This window comes from Impatiens glandulifera, chromosome 1 (genome assembly GCF_907164915.1).
Source record: "Impatiens glandulifera chromosome 1, dImpGla2.1, whole genome shotgun sequence".
Lineage (NCBI taxonomy): Eukaryota > Viridiplantae > Streptophyta > Magnoliopsida > Ericales > Balsaminaceae > Impatiens > Impatiens glandulifera.
In genome coordinates this window covers 160,441,349-160,448,209 of record NC_061862.1, presented here as the reverse complement: position 1 = coordinate 160,448,209, position 6,861 = coordinate 160,441,349, and positions in this window count along the sequence as shown.

Below are 6,861 nucleotides of genomic sequence, written 5' to 3'. Positions count from 1 at the left end.
AAGAAAATAATTTAGGTGTATGCACGCCATAATTAGATATTCTTTTATGAGTTCAGTGCTTAATTATGTGTGAAAAATGACTAAAAATATTATGTCCCATAACGCCTCGTAGGTCTCTACTTTAACAATTTTGGCCTTTCGACAAATATTATTACACTTTACATGTAAAACATTTAGAATTTTATATTCAACCGTGTTAAGCCTTAATGCTAAAGATGTATCTTATTAATGTTTGAATGAAAATCATAAATTATTATATAAAATATATAAATAATGAATTTTTAAGAAATATCATTCAAACATGTTTAGACGTAATAATTATATTAATAATTATAATGCAATAATCACTAAATGAAAAATAAAAATTATATAAATATATACATGAATATATATTAAAATAAATAGATTATAAACAAATATTTAAATAATATACCTAATAATCATCTGAGACATTTTTCTAATAATGTTAAACATATAATATTAATAGGCATACATTAAATATTAATTTTTAATCAAGGAAGAAATTATATATATATATTAGTTTTAGGATATTTGGAGTCTTAAATTAAAAATAAAATAATTAAATGTAAAAATCATGACCAGACTAGTTATTAATTAAGTAATAAATTTTAATTTTCATAAAAAAAAATATTACTAATTTAGATTTTTCAATATTTAAGTAATTATGTTATTAATTAATAATAAATATTATATAATAGAAGAATATAATAAAATAAACGAGAAATGGACCAAAATGCTTAGCAATGGACTTTGGGCTAAATTTCAAATTTGGGCCAATAACTCAGTGGGCTTAAGTCAAAAATTTAGAAAAAAAATGCTTGAATTTAAGGTTTAGGGTTAGAAACGGGTCAGTCATGGGTCAAGGATTCTCCTCTAACATATCAAAACTTGTTTTGGTCCTTTCTTTGATCCAGGTTCATCTCCCAACTCACATAAAAAATACAATCTAAGAAAAAACATAAGTCACAGATTACATGATTACAACAAATATCGATTTAACTTAACTAGAATCGATTAGTGTTATGAAATTTAGATCAATCCTCTAAATTATAATCGAAATTCTTGGATCGTCGTTCTTGAGCCTAAGCCCAAAACTGACCGACCCAGAAACTAACCGTTTCAGAGAAAATAGACTCTGATATGTACTGTTTTAGAACTGAAAATCAAAATTCAACAGGAATCCTAGATCTATTAATCAAACTCAAAAACAATACAGTTATTAAACAATGTTCCAATTATGAACAAAAAGTAATTGAAAATAAGAACAAAATATTAAATCGAAAATAATATTAATATCACCCAAATAGATTCTTATAGTGAGGCTTGGTCAAAAACTTAAAAAAAAAAAAAAAAAAAAAAAAAAAAAAAAAAAAGAGTCTCAAATAGTTAACAACCCTTAGGATCTCCCTAACACTCGAAAGTAAAGTTTAATAGAAACTTAACACTCAAAAGTAAAGTTTAACATAAACTTAGGAATATTAAGGGTGTGTTTTTCACTCTTTATGTATTCTCCGTCCTCTTTCTGTCTCTAGTCCCTTCTCTTATTGTATAGGTGTCGAGAAGTCGAAATTCTTCTTCGATGTTGTCTTCTCGGCAAGTATCGGGGAGACTAGATCCAAACTAGGGATGGAAACGGGTACCCTACCCGACGGGTAGTGAAGTACCCATCCCCGAACCCGATTTTCATTTCACTACCCGACCCCGACCCCGAACCCGACGGGTATCTCTACTTCTATACCCATCCCCGATTCGTCGGATACCCGATCCCCGACGAGTACCCCATTACCCGATTAAATTACTTATAAGATTATAAAGTTTTAAAAAAAAGAAACACAACTTTAATAAATAATTTTAACATTAGTAATATCAAAATATTAAAAATAAAAATAAAACCATTACTTACCTGCCTAATAATTTTTGTAAATTTTGAAGAAGATAAACTAGAGTAGAAAAAAAGTAGAATGAACATTGAAAAAAAACACTAGAGATTGAATATGAAGAATTATGAGAGAGAGTAATATTTTGTTATTAAAATAAAAATTGAAGTTATGTAGAGAAATATTGTTTTGGAAATATAAAATAATTAAAGTTGGAGTGTAGTGTATTCATGACTATGGTTGGAGTGAAGTGTGGATAAGATGAAATTAAATGATGCATATTTATTATACATTTGCAATGATAAAACATTTTTGAAAAGTCACACATTAAACTTTAATAAAAAAATCAATAATATTAATATAACCGGGTATCGGGTATCGGGTTTAAGTTTCGCACACTCCCCATCTCCGACCCCGTACTCGACCGGGTACCTTCTCCCTCTCCCCATGCCCGACCCCGACCCCGAACCCGATTTAAAATACCCGAACCCGACTATCAGGTACCCACGGGTATCGGGCATACGGGTACCCATTGCCATCTCTAATCCAAACAAAGACTTTGTTAAATCAAAGTATTAATTATAAGTGTATAAATAAAAACTGAGTTGTGTTAAATTAACTTTGTGCAGGTTGAAGAAAACCGGAAAGGAAAGTTGTCCGGCAGTTGATCAAATTCAGCATTTGATCAAACTTTGGTTTCTGCAAAGAGGTGCTTCCGGATTTTATCTCCAATTCGGCATTTCTCCAAAACCGGTATTCTATCTCTAAGTCTCTTATGAATTTAGTAAAATGGCAAAAGTTGTTATACTGTACCTTCAATTTGTGAAGAAATGTGTTTAAATACCTCAAGTGAGAGTATTTTTGGAATTAATTGTTTAGGAAAACTAGTAACTCAGTAAATGAGCTGAATCACCTTATTCCTTCACTCAGTCAAGTCTTGGTTGAGTTCCTACTTGTAGGTAACTGGTCATGCTACACATTAAGATTTAAGACAATTAAAATGGTCAAGTGTAGGACAAGTTACAAATTTTAGAATTTAAGCATTTCTTATACAATTATCAATTGCCTTGTACAAATTGAGATTTCAAAATGTTATATGTTTTGACTCAAATCATCATTGAAGATGAGCCATTGTGCATTGGAAAGGTATTGAGGTTAACTAGAGGTTTAGTCTTGCCCATAAAAATCGAGACTTACTACATGCTCATGCAATTCGCGATGGAACTTCATTAACCCTGAAATGAACAATTTGGCATACTAGCCGCCTAGCATGGACGGTAGATCGAGCCATGAGTGCTACTTGTTATCAATAAAAATTCAACTCAAATATATTCCCAATGGTAGCTCACTTGCACCAAATGGTCAAGTGAGTCAAAAGATGTGAATTTTCAAAGTCACATCAAGCTTCAGTTCGCTCCATGTTTGAAGTTGATGTACTTGCATTAAGTTGTTGGGTTACATAAACTACCTTAGTCTTCGAAACTAGTACAATTCTATCGGACTGTATCTTAACTTTCCAACCATATATAGAAATCCAATTTTGAGGTCATGTGGCTCAAGTTATGAATTTCTAATCGTAAGAATGTTCGGTTTGATCATATTCTGGTCGAATCATCTTGCACCGCCTATTCCTTAGAGTTAAAAGGTTCGACTCGACTTAGGATTCAAAGAGGCCTTGTAGAAGACTCTTCAAGCTTTTATAAACATTCAAGATTATCCAAAACTATCGAGTGTAGCGATCTGGGTGATCTTTTTAAGTTGAAAGTCCTTACTGATGTTGTTTTAACCAAACAATGCCAAAATCAAAGTAATTAGACATTTTTTTCAAATAAGGCGCATCAATATGACGTCACCTAGTCATTTGAATAACCTTGGAAGCATGAGAGCTCTTGTGTTGACTTTCGTTAACCTACCCTTGACCGTCTAGTTTGACTTAGTTTTGACATGATCCCAAGTTGATTCCAAGCGAAGAAGGTAGAGTGTGTGGGTTTGAATCCCCGACCTCAGTACCGATTTCTTTTCTTCTTCCTCTGGATTTCTTACACGCGTTAAGTAGTTAGATGTTGTCCTTCGGTCAATCATCAACGTGGGTACTCAAGTTCTCAATTGGCATCTTACTTGTAACACCGGTGAAAGAGGGGTCAAAACCGAGAGTATAATCTCTCGGTAATGATCCTATATCTCTTGGTATAGACATAATACCGAGAGTTTGGGTAACTCTCGGCATTGGTCGGTATTCGTCATAATATCGAGAGTTTTTTTTTGAAAGAGTCAAAACCGGAGGTTTTTCAATAAACCTTCGCAATTACCCGTTCTCAACACTTACAATTTTTTCTAGTTTTTTTGGGAAGAATCAATACCGAAGGTTTTTCAATAAACCTTCGCAATTACCCCTTCCCAACACTTACAGTTTTTTCTAGTTTTTTTGGAAAGAATCAATACCGAAGGTTTTTCAATAAACCTTCACAATTACCCCTTCCCAACACTTAGAATTATTTCCAGTTTTTTTTTTTGGAAGAGTCAAAACCGAAGGTTTTCAATAAACCTTCGCAATTACCCTTTCCCAACACTTAGAATTATTTCAGTTTTTTGGGGAAGAGTCAAAAGCGAATGTTTTTCAATAAACCTTCGTAATTACCCATTCCCAACACTTATAGTTTTTTCTAGTTTTTTTTGGAAGAGTCAAAACCAAAGGTTTATTGGAAAAACTTTCGCAATTACGACTTCCCAACACTTAGAATTATTTCCAGTTTTTTTGGAAAGAGACAAAAGCGAAGGTTTTTCAATAAACCTTCGCAATTACCCCATTCCCAATACTTAAAATTTTTTATAGATTTTTTTGGGAAGAGTCAAAACCGAAAATATTCAATAAATTTATCAAATAAGACAAACCAATACATATACAATAACATTCATAAACTAAAAGATAATTATAATTCCAAAATCAAACAAAATTAACCATAAATCTAACATATACTACCAGAATCAAACAAAATCAACCCTAAATCTAACATTTACTAACCAAAATTATAACAACAAAAACCCTAAATCTAAAATATACTAACCAAAATTATAATAAAATCAACATAAATCATCTAAATTTAACATATATATATATATATAAATCTAACATATACTAACTTTAAGTTGAAAAATCTGAAGCGACGAGAGGGTAGAGAGAGGAGAGCGGAGAGAGAGAGGCGTCTGGATTAATCGGGAAAAGAAAAGGGATTTGATTTTAATTAGTAAGGTTTTTACTGAGAGTTTTATCCATGAAAAGCAGGAATGTAGCAAAGGTAAAGAACCAATTACTGATATAAATTTTAAAGAAAGTGCAGCAAGAAAATAGGGGGAAAATGAAGGAACATGGAAAGTTGAGTATAATAAAAGAGCAAACCTCTTTGGACTTAAAAATCAAATCACAAAGCTAGTGATGCATGCAATGAAATGAGAGATTGTTCTCAACAAAGAGAAAATATAGCAAACAATCGTCCAATTGAATATACATTATCTTCAAGATTGGAACCTACTAAAGAAGAAAGAATACGAAAAGATATTAAAATGGTCAGTGAAAACAATGAGGGAGCTAATGAAGTCCCCATAATTAAAGAGCTATATTATCAGGAGCAATTCCAACTGGAAGGTAAATGAAGTTTGGAAAAAGAATGCAGAAAAGAAAGCAGAAGATCATACATACAAATGTCAAATCTATTTGGGTGAGTTTAAAACAAAAGTTGAGATTCTCAACTCTCTTTTTGAATTTAAATTTCCCACTGAAGTGGAGGAGAAATGCGTCAAAAAATGGGAAAATGTAGTTGTTGGGAACTACATAGAAAAGAACCGTGTATCTTTCCCAGACACTAAGGAATCACTAATGAAACAATGAGAGCACAAAGGACTGGAGAAGGTTTCTACAAACATCCATGATCTCTATTTTTTACAATTCAAAACGGGAACAAACATGGATGATATTCTGAAAATTGGGTATACTTATATTGGATCGAACTATATGAAGTTTAAGAGATGGTCTAAAGAATTGAGCCTTCTAAACAAGCTAAAGGAAACAGTCCAAATATGGTTCCAACTTAGAAACATCCCAGCACACATGTATAATGCAGAAGCTCTAAGTCACTTTGCTAGTCTATTTGGGAAACCATTATATATGGACCCAATTACATAGGGAGGAGAGCACATTACTTTTGCTAGAATAAGCATTGAAGTGTATCCTCAAAGTACAGTGCCAAAGAATATAACAGTTGTTGATAGGAAGGGAAAGCCCACAGTAATGAAAATCTTATATGAATGGAGACCAAACAGGTGTGCTTTCTTCAATACTTTCTAACATGTTAGTACTAAATGTGCAAAAACAATTGAGGAATAATAGAAAATCACGAAAGCCCATGAAGCAAAAAAATAGGAAAATGAAACGGAAGAATCAAGAATGGAATAGCATATTGTGGAAATCGAGGATAGTGATAAAAAAGACAAAAATGAGAAAAATGCAGAGGAGGAAAGTAAGAAGGATTCTGGGAAAAATGAAAGAATTGAATGCAAGAATTAAAGGGAATCAAGGTGAAAAGGAAAAGAAAATTTTCTATAATGCGAAGGATCGGAATAGAAATAGAAGATGAACCTCGAATTGTTGTTGAGGAAACTCAAGAAGAAGATACCCAAAATTTCAAAGTTGAAACAGAGAATTCTAAAGCCGATAAAGAAGATTTCAAAACCAATGTGGAGTCTGAAGCTGAAGCCGAAGATAATGAAGATAAGAACACAAAAATCAAGTTGAAGATAACAAATATAAAAATCCTGAAATTCTAAATAATTTTTCTATCAAATCAAAATGGGCTCATACAAAAAGAGAATTCAAAATGAGAAACAACAATACTCATCATCATCTTTAATACAACCTCCTTTCATCGTTAGAGGACCAGAAAAGGAAGAGAAAGGGGAATAAGACCTC